General features: G+C 44.7%; 5 non-coding genes across 5 annotated transcripts; 3 read left to right on the top strand and 2 right to left on the bottom strand.

The window, feature by feature from the left end:
* The first annotated feature begins 1570 nt into the window (after positions 1-1570).
* Positions 1571-1643, top strand: TRNAV-CAC. Its single transcript has one exon. It is a non-coding gene; the product is annotated as a tRNA-Val (tRNA).
* A 389-nt stretch (positions 1644-2032) lies between these two features.
* Positions 2033-2105, top strand: TRNAK-CUU. Its single transcript has one exon. It is a non-coding gene; the product is annotated as a tRNA-Lys (tRNA).
* Positions 2106-5243: 3138 nt separating this feature from the next.
* On the top strand, positions 5244-5316 carry TRNAV-AAC. Its single transcript has one exon. It is a non-coding gene; the product is annotated as a tRNA-Val (tRNA).
* A 6019-nt stretch (positions 5317-11335) lies between these two features.
* TRNAK-CUU lies at positions 11336-11408 on the bottom strand. The gene has a single exon. It is a non-coding gene; the product is annotated as a tRNA-Lys (tRNA).
* A 450-nt stretch (positions 11409-11858) lies between these two features.
* TRNAA-UGC lies at positions 11859-11930 on the bottom strand. The gene has a single exon. It is a non-coding gene; the product is annotated as a tRNA-Ala (tRNA).
* Between the last annotated feature and the right edge of the window lie 128 nt (positions 11931-12058).

Genomic DNA, 12058 nt, shown 5'->3' with positions numbered 1-12058 from the left:
GCCTCCTCATAAGCCCCCGCCCCTCCTCACTTCCTGGCTCCTCCCCCTCACTTCCGGCCTCCCTGCCAACACTTCCGGTGTCTGAGCGTCGCCCAAGCTCGCAAGGTCCCTCCGTGGTAGCGCTACGCCCCCTTCTTTCCTCCCGGGCCTCTGGGCGACAGGAAACGACGAGGAGACGCTCTAGCAGGCACACGGGAACAGGGCAGGAGAGCTAGAACGATGGAGGCCCACATCTCTGTAATAGGAAGGAGCAGGGAACGCGGACGACCCGGAAGAACCGGCCTCCCCCATCCCTCGCCACTAGGGATAAACTTTGGGGGAGGATGGGAGCGCTTAGCGGCCGTCCGCCCTCGGTACTATGACCGCGTCGGCCTGGCGCCATCCTACTAACCGAACACGGAGGACTGCACCAGGGCCTCCCCACAGCCGATGCCGGAAGCGGAGGGGCGGGCTCCGCTGAGCGCCCTCAAGTACTTCCGGCCCTTCTAGGCCGAGGACTTTGTTGTTTGGCAACTCGGAGTTCCTCCGAGACGGATGGGGGCCGGGGGCCGGGGGCCGGGGCCCGAGACCCGAGACCTTCTCCGTCCTCCTCACTGTGGCTGGCATTCCCATACGCATTCTAGCGCTGTCGTCTGGTCACTGTCGTGTCCTTTGGATGAACCTCTCTAGCTGCCCTTCAGCAAAGGAATAGTAAAATTACCCGAGCCTCCACCCAGTGCAATACTCGTAGCTGTAAAATGGGAATGCTCTCCAAGATGTATTGTGAGGTGAGAAAAGCAGGATGCTGAAAAGTGTGAGCTATGCTACCATCTGCAAAAAGGGGAGGAGATGGTTTGTATTGGATGACCTCATGGCCCTGTATTTACTCATTAAAATAGGGGTTACCCTATCAGAGGCTTTTGTGAAATGAGGGTCAATAAAATTTCAGAGCGATCAGTATGCTTGCTGCCTGGCACATGGTGGGTTCATTCAGATCCTTCTGAGCTGCGCGCCACGCTTGCTCCGCGCCCAAACGGCCTGGAGGCCCGACTTGATGGAGTCCGGGTCAGAGCAGGGGCTCAAACTGGGTTTGTCTTACTGGTTTTACTTGAGAGAATCCCTGTAGAACTAACTCTATTACCAAAGGTTCCGCTTTGGTACGCAGAGCATCTCTGCCAAAGAGATTATTTGGGCAAGAGAAATAATCCCCGAGACTTAAAAAAACCATCTTTAATGAAAAAAAAGGAAAACTGCAGGGGCAGCTCGGGTACGTAATTCAGGTACAGAATTCCCGGGGTGTGCGGCCTCTGCGGGTTGGCTGCGCTGCGGGCGCGGAACTCACCCTGCTCTGGAGGAGCTCTCCTGCCTCGCGGGGAGACCCGCTGGACGCCGGCTTCCTCGAAGGGTGGCCGAACCGCAGGCACCGCCAGCCCGGGTGGGGGAGCAGCCACGTGAGGCCACGCCAGGCCACGCCGAGAGAAGAATGGCCGCTAGCACCGGGAGCGCCCGCCCCTGGGAACTCCGGCTTCTTTTCCTCGTGGCCTGGCCCTGCGCGGCTTCAAGTCGGTACTCACCTGACGCTGCGCTGTCGGTTTCCGTAGTGTAGTGGTTATCACGTTCGCCTCACACGCGAAAGGTCCCCGGTTCGAAACCGGGCGGAAACATCTTTTGGCCTAGGTCTCCTCATCCCCGCCCCTTCTGCTCCCGAAGAAGAGCGCTCTGGCTGCAGTCGCGCAGAGGCAGCACGTTGCGTGTCTGTTTCCCTTTCTTGGGGACCGCAGCAGGACGGCTCAGCAGCGCGCTCTCCGTAAAGGTTCAGTGTAAATCCAGGTTTCGCAGCTCAGTTCAGCTGTTGTTCTTCGCCGGTAGGAGCCTGCAGAGCCACCTGCCCCCCTGGTGCGGGGTCGTGGGGCTTCGATCCTCCAGCTCCGGTCATCAGGACACTCAGACACACAGCGGGTGCCCCATGTTCGCGCAATTATATTTCAGTGTTCCTTCATCCCTACGTATGGATTTCAGTCTTCTAAGACAGAATAGGTTAGGGTTGCTGTGTGCCCGGCTAGCTCAGTCGGTAGAGCATGAGACTCTTAATCTCAGGGTCGTGGGTTCGAGCCCCACGTTGGGCGCAGTTCCGTTTTGTGGGCGAGGGAAGAATTTTTGAGGGGAATGTAAAAATATCCCTTATTTTGGACCCTCCCAACATGAACATCCTCAGTTTACTGGTCTTGTCAGGAAGTTCTTCTATCACTTCAATTTAAATTCGTTCCTTATATCAGAAACGGAGACAGAACATGAGAGACTCCTAACTCTGGGAAACGAACAAGGGGTGGTGGAAAGGGAGGCGGGCAGGGGGTGGGGGGTGACTGGGTGACGGGCACTGAGGGGGACACTTGATGGGATGAGCACCGGGTGTTATGCTATATGTTGGCAAATTGAACTCCAATTTAAAAAAAAAAAAAAAAGAAAGAAAGAAATTCGTTCCTTTATGTGAACTGCTTTTTTAGTTCTGCAAAATCAGCCCGTTTTCTGTTTTCCGAATGTAGTCTCCCTCCTGTACATGGCAGACCACAGGATAAGTCTACTGGTCATGTAAAGCTGGTTTATTCAACTTGCTAAGCAAAGGACTGAATCACCTTGTCTCAGAAGTGTGTGGAAGGCGAATTAGGGAGAGTCTAGTATGACACTGTAAGGGCAGTCTGGACAGGAATTGGACAGTTTATAAAATAGGCGGATTTGCTGGTACAGTCCTAGCATCCAAGCTCACTCAGGCCTCGCTGGACAGTTATTGCTACTATGGCTCTTATATGATCTTATCTTAAAATTAATGGGTCTAAATAAGCTTATGTGCCAGGAGTTTCAACTTTGACATTTTCTCTTGCACAAATACTTGTGGATTCGTTTGCAAATTACGGTTTCATTTGCAAATTGTGGTTTCAGGGTATTTATTTGTTTTACCACCTTCACTGGAAATGGAAAACATTCCTAAAAGATCCTGTGGCATTTCATTAAGGGGAAGCCAAAGAGAACAGGCTTCTTGTTGCCATCTCCCAACAAGCTTAGGGTCATCCCTGCTGGAGCTTTTTGCTACAATTCCTGCTTCTCTTTCATCTTCCACAATTGCCCCTCCAGCCAGGCCCAGTTTGGAATCCTCTCTGGTAAGTGATCCACTGCACTTAGCACAAAGGAGTCGAGCATTGATCAGTTCAGACATTCACAAGGGAGCACAAGGAAACAAACACAAGGGAAGCTAGTAGGATCCCTCCTTGGTGATGGAGGCTGTGGAGGGAGAAGGACTGATTTATATTTCAGGAGGATTCCTTCAGGAACAATGAGCAAGACATATGATGGGAGTGAGACTGAATCAAAGAGAGGAACTGGAGGTACACAGTCAGTCTAGACAGGAAGTGGCTAGCACTGCAGTGGGGAGGCAGCAGCCGGATGGGAGAAGTGGGTGAAGGAGCTAGGTGCACGTTTTATAACTGGGCAAGAGAGGGGGTTCCCGGGTCTCTGGTTTAGATGGTTTAGTAACAGATAAAAGATGTGTAGGAGTATGGACAAACCTGACCCTCCCTTTGGTCCTCCATCCTCTTCAAGCTGGAGAAATGACCTCTCTCCCAATAGGTGTTCCAGGCCTGTGACATGGAATGTAGGAAGACTTGTTCTGATCTTTCCTAAATTGGCACCACTTTAGGTAACTAGGAGAGATCCTTTGGCTCACACATGGCACCACTTTAGGTAACTACCCTATGCCTCACCACCAAACCCCTCATTGCATAACACCTAGGGATTAAGGTCTGGACTGGGCACAGAATAGCTGTGGAGAATGGCCCAGCACCACTTGGATGGTCTGTCCACACCCATACTCCCTGTCACTAAGTTACCTTGAATAAAACCCTGTGTGAGCAATATGGAGAGTCTTGCTTCCTTTTCCCCTTTTAACGTGCCTTCTCAGTCTAAAGAATACTTTACTGACTCTCTTCCACCTTCTAACTGAGGAGTGGGATGAAAAGTGAGAGAGAAGTAATGAGTTCAATCTTGAACAGGTTGGGAGATGTCTAAAAAGACATGTCCAAGACACATGGATCTGAAGCTCAGGGACAGTGGTGATTGTTGGAGCCACAGGTAGGGAAGGGGGTAAAGGTTGGGTCAAGCCGTCAGTCTCAATGTGACTCTCCAGGGAGATAGCCTTGGATAGAAAGAAGGAAGAGTTAGAATGGGAGTAATGCCAGCAGCAAAGCTTCCATCCACTCCAAGGGAGTTAAGATGTGCAAAAAAAGAGGGACAGATCAGTCAAATTCTGTATATGGTCTAATAAAGGAAGATAGTAAGGAATCTATGGATTGGGCCACCTGTGGACCCCTGGTGACCTCGATCAGAGAACTAGACTTGGACAAGAGGACCTCCCGCCCTGCGTTCTGGTGGAGAGGGGCTTACAAGTCGCAGATCACATCAAGGATCCCTCATCAGCAGTACTCAACCTCCTCCTCAGGTCTTCCAGAATCAATCATCGTAGGCCACTGAAAAGAATTTTTTTTTTTTGCAATATTAAATCATAGATACTAATTTTACATCTGTATATATAAAGGTCTACATATAACCATGCATTAAGCCTCATCCCAATTCTGGACATTCAGTGCAAGAATTGATTAGTTTTATTTTTAGAAGATACTTAAAAGATTTGATTACATTTCAAAATTTCACTTTTCACCTCTATTTAAATGACATTGACTTAAAATTTGATATAAATTTCCATTCCCTTTTTATTTTTAGTAGATAATTTCACATAACTTAGAAGAAACACAGTTATTTTGAAAGCATAGGTAAAACTAATTTTATTTTTGGCTTCTTTATATCTACATTTTGACAAAGTATATTCAAATCTTGTATTCTTTGAATGTATTTAACATTTCTTTAATCCTTTAGATCTTTAGTATCAGTCCAGCACAAAATTGGTGAAAATTTAAACCCTCCAGCTGTTTAAAAGATAAAACGTCGAGAATTATCTGGTCTCAAACCTCCAAAGCCACATTTACCTTCCTTGCTGGGAGGCCCGTTGTTTTCCTTCACTGTTTTGTTTTGATTGCTGAATGTGACTGGTTTCACGACCTATGAAGAGATTAGGCTCGGCAGTTAGACAACACTATTACCGAAGGCCAACGTGAAAGGGTTCCAAGGGCTCTGCCTCCCAGGTCGAGCGCAGGAACCCGGGCCCTGCCCATGACTACACATCTTACAAGGATCATGGAAGAGCGCCTCCCCCGTCGGTTTCCGTAGTGTAGTGGTTATCACGTTCGCCTAACACGCGAAAGGTCCCCGGTTCGAAACCGGGCGGAAACAGCAGCGGGCACTGTTGCTTTTAATTTAATCTGATTGAGTTAATTCGTCTACTTAAGCCATCTGCCTTTGGAATGTATGTACATATATGTATGAATACTATTTATAGTTTTCCACGTACTCTTGTCTTTTCCAATTGATTAGCAGTTCATTTCGACCAATACAGCCCACTTCTCTAGGTCCGTGATATAAGAAGGTGGTGTATGTCTTTAGAGCATTCCTTCAAAAAACTAACAATCCTGAAGGGTTAAAAGGCAACAAAAAGCAGGAATGCCACGCATCCATATATGAAATATTAAAAAGTGCAACTAGGAATAAGCTGGAAATACGTGGTCGAAGTCGGGTCATGTCGAGCTATTCGCAGGGAGATAGCGGTGGTAATGCAGGGACCGCACTGCTAAGCATTGTGTCTGTGGTGTCCGCCTCTGTTAGGGGTCTGCCTCGACGGAACCGAACAGTCCTGGGATGCGCATAATATGGTCGTTCCCAGCTTCCAGACGATGCCGCTGACGCGCAGAAACATCACAGGCGAGGAAACAGAAGTCGCAGATAACGGATGGAAAAGAGGGAAAGAAGCAGGGCACCGAGGGTGGGCACAGCCGGGAACGCAGCTGCGGTGCTGCCAGCGGACTGCCAGCGCCGATGGGGCCACCTCCACAGCACCGACACCATCGCGAGCGAGTCTGAATGTGTGTACCCTGACTGGTTTCACTCCGGTGAAACCTGATTTGGGGCCTTCCCATCCACCCCAGGGGGGCCACGTCCGCTCCTCGCGGGGGCACCTATGTCGCTCCCGCGCTCCCTCTAAGGCAGACCCACCCAGAGTCTTACCGGCATTCCTCCCCGTGCCCAGTGCTTCCTCCGCGGCTGGCTCAGGCCCAGGGACCTCAGTCTCTCCAGGTGTGTGGGCCAGCCGCCTCTTCCCGGACTCTCCCGCGCAGCTGGTTGGTCTGGAGCCTGTAGGATCCCGCAGGTGAGTTGGGAAGTAGGGTCTAGAGTTCAAGGCGAACAGGCAGTGAAGGCTTCAGAGAAGCAGCCCAGGGACGCTCGGTGGGGGGCCCCCAAATCAGGGTTTAATAGATGTTGGTAGAGACGCACATCTGTGGACCTCAGTAGTGCAGCTTGCTTTCACGCCTGGAAAATAGGGCTCAGGTGTTCGCACCTGCTGGGGCACACTTAAACATTTGACAAGCAACTTCTATCAGAGCAGGAAGCCAAAGAAAACATCAACGTTGTAAATCAAACTGTCTTTAAAGTTTCACACATCTTAAATGCAGACAAAGCATAACCAAAAATAGCATAAGGTACTAAAAAAATTAATATTTCCATGTATCATTGGTCTTTCATACGCATTTGTTTATTGTTTACTTTCCCAGAATTTACAGATGTAACTCACCCAACCAAGAAGGCTAGGGATTAGCATGGAATTTAGAGACCCAGAGGAGTGAAGAGTGAATTCTGGACCTCACCTGAAAATTCTCTCTCTCCTGCTGACCCAATTTTGTGTGTGTGTGTGTGTTTTCTTTTCTTTTCTTCATGTTTTACTGAGTTGAAGTGACTCAGTCAGTACATGCCTCTCACCCCAGGCTCCATACTGCTTAGAGTATCCCTTGCGCCCCTTACAAACTGACTTTCTTGGTGGCCCCAGAACTCTGGGAGGTCAGCACTATCAGTCAGTCAATCTTGCCAGGTGGATTTTGGTTTGTGCCTCAGCTAACCTAAGAGTTTTCATCCCTGCTCCTTGTGGAGACAGTAAACAAATCCAAAGCAATATAATTAACACCAAAAAACCAGCTGGGCTGGGCAAAAAGCCCAGCTGTCTGATTTGAGTCATATTTCTTTTAGGTTATACTTAATGCTAACTTGTCATTCTGGTTTTAAAGCTTTCCAGACCTCATCTTGTTTCAGGTATTGCTATTATTCTCTTTTTAAAATTTTTATTTTAAATATATATACAATTAATTAACATATAATGTGTTTACTGGTTTTGGAGGTAGAGGTCAGTGTATTATTTCTTCTCTTTTTGATGCTTAAATTGTAGCTGCTTGTCAGTGGGTGCCCCTTCACATTGGCCCTTTTATCTTTTCAGCATAGTCCTGACAATTTTTTTAAAATTTCATTTATTTATTTATTTTTTAGAGTCCTGACAATTTGAAAGTATCTTTGTTTCTTGGCAGGTATTTCTTCTGCCTTAGGACAAAGGAGAATGTACAGGGATCTTCTTCTTCTTCTTTTTTTTTTTTTTTTTTTTTGGAGTGAAGAGTAAATAAAAAAGCCAATGTAAGTGCCAGGCCAGTGCATGGAGTCCAAGGTCTCTGGCTCCCCCACTTCCTAGTACCCTAGGGTAATAGTTTAAAGGATGTGAGTTAACACTAAGGGTTTATTTAATTGTAGTTTTGCTAGATCTTTACATTTTTCAAATCAGGCTCAACATTATTACTCCATACAAAATTATCTACCAAATTTTTAAATCTGTCACTCATAAGTAATATATACCCTTATGCTTTATTTTTTTAAAAGCTTTTTATTAGTAAATTTAAAGTTGAGCTAATGTTATTATGAAAAAACAAGTACCTATTTCCCAGTTTCATCAATTTTCTCTCTTACACAATTCCAGTTTTATCTCTAACTCCATCACTTCCCACCCTACTGGCTCTGTCTCAGAGGGTAACAAGGACTATTTAACAAGGACTATGAGAAAATTAACGAGGGAGCTCTGGTAGAGTGGCAAGCAAACAGGACAGATGGGCTAAGATGTATCAGAAGAAGAGAATGAACTAAGTCAGGAAGATCAGAAGAAGCCAGCCTTTCAAAGATCCTGGGGAAAAGCCTTTGGGAGAGGGTTCAGACTCTGAAGTACGAGGGTGCTTGGTGGGCTCAAGGAGGAAAGGAAGAGCAGGGACTTGGGGGATAAGGAGCCACAGCAATACCTCCTTGGCTCTGCATTCTGATTACTCCATCCCCACCAGTTGCTGTTTTTGTTTACAAGTGTATAGAAAAAATTATGGAGGACACCGGATCTGTGTCTGAGAGGACTCTCAATAACAGTGTAATGAGAAATACAGCAGTACCTCAATGTGGAGTTTTAAAGGACAGATGAATGAACACATTCATTCAGAAGATTGCAAATAAAAACACACCTGGTGTTTCTAACTGCTTGAGTTGCTGCTTAAAGCAGAGAGACTACAGCAGGAACCAAGGTTCAGGTACTGGCTCTGCACTCCGGCTGTGACCTAATCAGTGCCTCCCTCTCCTCCACAGTCAATGAAGGTCCAGACAGATAAGTCTGTAATTGTCACCTGGAATGTCTAAGAGAAAATATCACCAGTGGCTTAGATGTTCAGAGTGACAACTTTTGATAACCATAGTTCATGAAGAAAGTAGTGAAAGGAACTAGTGATTGTTCCAGTCTAAAAATCACTAACTTTATAAGAAAAACAGTATTTGTAAGTTGAACCCAAAACCTTGAGAAAAACTAGGCTTTCACCTTTACAACTGTAATAAATTGAATATTAATCACAAAACAAGTTTGTATTCTTTTCCATATTCAAAAGCCTCTCTTGTCTTTAGACATTAAACATCTCAAATGGTAGCGGAGAAGGTTTCCCAAAATATCTAGTGGTTTTAATCCAGTTGGTCCTGACAAAGAATGGAGGAGCACGTCATTCTCGGTCATCTATTTGGCCACTCTTCCTTTGGCACACAGTCCTCCAGAATTAGGTTGCTCTGGTCAATATTTTATCTTTCTACTTACCCCAAATTTACATTTCCCAGGACACCAGCACGTAACGGACACCAGCCTTTAATTGAGGGGCCTTTGTATCCTTAAACAAATGTGATCTAAAATAAACAGCAATGAAATAACCAGGTAGCATTTGATGGTGGTTGAGCCATTTCACCTGATGTTACATAGACCCTTAGAGAATGACTTTTTCAAGTCTAGTAAAGGGAAACCACCAACTGTTAAAGAAAGAGCTGAAAGTGGAGTATTTTTAGACTAGTTACAAAATAGCCACAAATATCTTAAACCTGGAGATAATTTTCTGTTTCAACTGAGGTTTTATTTTTTTAAAGATTCTATTTATTTACTCTTGAGAGACACAGAGAGAGAGGCAGAGTCATAGAAGGAGAAGTAGGCTCCCTGCAAGAAGCCCAATGTGGGACTTGATTCCGGATCCCAGGATCATGCCCTGGGCCAAAGGCAGATGCTCAACCACTGAGCCACCCAAGCATCCCTAAAGTGATGTTTTAAATGAAAATATTCAAGTGCATGGTTGATTAATAAATTTATATGTAAGTTATATATAATTATTATCATACATGCATGATTTAATAATTTATATATGCCCCATATGACACCAAGATCAAAGAGAAAATCACATACAAATTTAATTTCTTGTATTTGGTCGAATTCTTCCTAAGTAAGCTCCTGTGAGAGACCAAAGGAGGGTCCCTCTTCCTGTCAGACAGTGCCCCATAGGCCCTGCAATGGGCATCACCTTGTCTTGTGGCACAGGCAGCAGGGGACTATGGCAATTTTAAGGGGGATAGAGTCATATTAGATTTGTTGAAGTGACCCATTGCCACCAAAGCAGTGAAGAAACAGGCAATCTGATTCATGGCTGGTCGGAAGGAATAATCAGCCTGTAAGGTCAACAGTGATCTGTCTGTTTCTATAAAGTTATACTCCGTATACACCTTGACCCAGCAATCTCACTTCTAGGAATTTGCTCCACAGATATGAGTGAGAAAGTGCAAAATAACAACACTACATACTTCTTAACTGCAGAATTGATCATAATAACAGGAGTTTGGAACCACTATAAATATTCATCAGTAGGTGATCTATTAAATAAACTATGATTTATCTATAGGGGAATATTATTCAGCTGTAAAAAAGAAGATTTAGAAAATGTCCTGCATCTTGAGATGGAAAGATCTTCAAATTAAAGAATTGTAATTATCTTTTTGTATAAAATAAAGGAAAATAGAAATATATTTGCATCAAAAATATATATAATTGTGCAAGAATATGTATGCAGGTACAAAAGTTGTTACCTAAGGAGGGAAGGTGACAGATGGTTTTCACTGAATATTTTTATATATGGTTCAATTTTTGAACAGTACAGTGTATAACCTATTCAAAAGATGTTTTAAAAGCTCATTTTGTGAAACTATGGAAAATGGTATGGTGGTTCTTCAAAAAATTAGACATAGAAATACTTGTTACGCTGGAATTAAAATTAGAAAGAAAAATAAGAAAAAAATAAATATTATGTTCTGCAATTCCACTTCTAGGTATATATTCTCAACAGAATTGAAAGCAGGAACTCGAACAGATACTTGCACATCCATGCTAATGTCACATTATTCACAATAGCCAAAAGGTGGAAGGAACCCAACCAAGTGGTTATAGACAGATGAACTATTAAAAAGAAAGTACAGTATATATATATAAAAGGACTGTAATATTTATTATAATTAACATATATTAATTATATATTATAATAATATATTATAATTAATATCATAATATTTATTGTAATATTTATATGTATATATAATATATTATATATATATATATAATGGAGACTAGTCATAAAGATAGTAGAATGGTGGTTGCCAGGGGCTGGAGGAAGGACAGAATGGGGAGTTAGAAATTTCTTGGGTAGAATTGCAGTAGGGGAAGATGAAATAGTTCTGAGATGGATGGTGGTGATGGTTGCACAACTGTGTGAATGTGTGAAAAGCTACAGAACTGTACATGTAAAAATTATTGAAATAGTATATTGTATTGCACATATTTTAACAATTTTTAAAACTAAAAATTTACATATACCTAGATAAAATTCATTTTGTTAGCAGTAATTCATAAATTAATTGATGAACAAATGTAAAGCCACAAAAAAATACCCAACTGAATACCACACACAATGAAACTCCAGAATGGGATCTTTTTATTTGTAAATCCCAGAGTGAGTCAAGTACTGAACCAGTTGTTATTGAAGAAAAACAAGCCTCGCGCCCAACGTGGGGCTCGAACCCACGACCCTGAGATTAAGAGTCTCATGCTCTACCGACTGAGCTAGCCGGGCACCTGGAATCCCTCCTTCAACAATTCATACTTTAAGGTAGGATTCAGGCTACGTGTAGCTTCAGATTTAAAGGTAGATTCATTTGCAACGTAGACCCGGCCGCTAAACAGCCCGGAAATTCAAACTTCGCAGGTCCTACCTGACCGCCCCTCCCACCTAGGTCTGTTTAGTGCTTGCTCTGCTCTAAACATCGACCTAACATTTTTCCATTCCCGGAAAGCGCAGGACGCGAGGAAAGGAAAACAAGAGCCACCTAACGCCACTAGCAGGATCACTTCGTGAAACTTTCATCAGGAGTTTAGATGTAGGGTCTGGGGATTGTAGTGGGCGGGTCCCGCCGCCTCCCCTTCCGATCTGGGAAAACTCAAAGATACGGGATTTCCGGGCTCTGCAAACATTTAGCGTTTAAATACTTAGTAAGAGGAAAGTAAAAGTAACGCACACCGGCGCTGGAGATGCCGGGGATCGAACCCGGGGCCTCATACATGCAAAGCATGCGCTCTACCACTGAGCTACATCCCCACGTTACTAGAAAGTTTCCCAGTATGTTCCCTTGGCTGTTTATTAGCATAGAGAGCGTGCAGCTATCCTGGCAAGACAATCCAGCTACTGCAAAGCCGGTCTGGCAAAGCCTGTCCCGCAACGCCAGG

Source organism: Canis lupus, chromosome 11 (assembly GCF_011100685.1).
Source record: "Canis lupus familiaris isolate Mischka breed German Shepherd chromosome 11, alternate assembly UU_Cfam_GSD_1.0, whole genome shotgun sequence".
NCBI classification, from domain to species: Eukaryota; Metazoa; Chordata; class Mammalia; order Carnivora; family Canidae; genus Canis; species Canis lupus.
The sequence above is the reverse complement of the archived record's forward strand: the minus strand, read 5'-3'. Positions and strand labels throughout refer to the sequence as shown.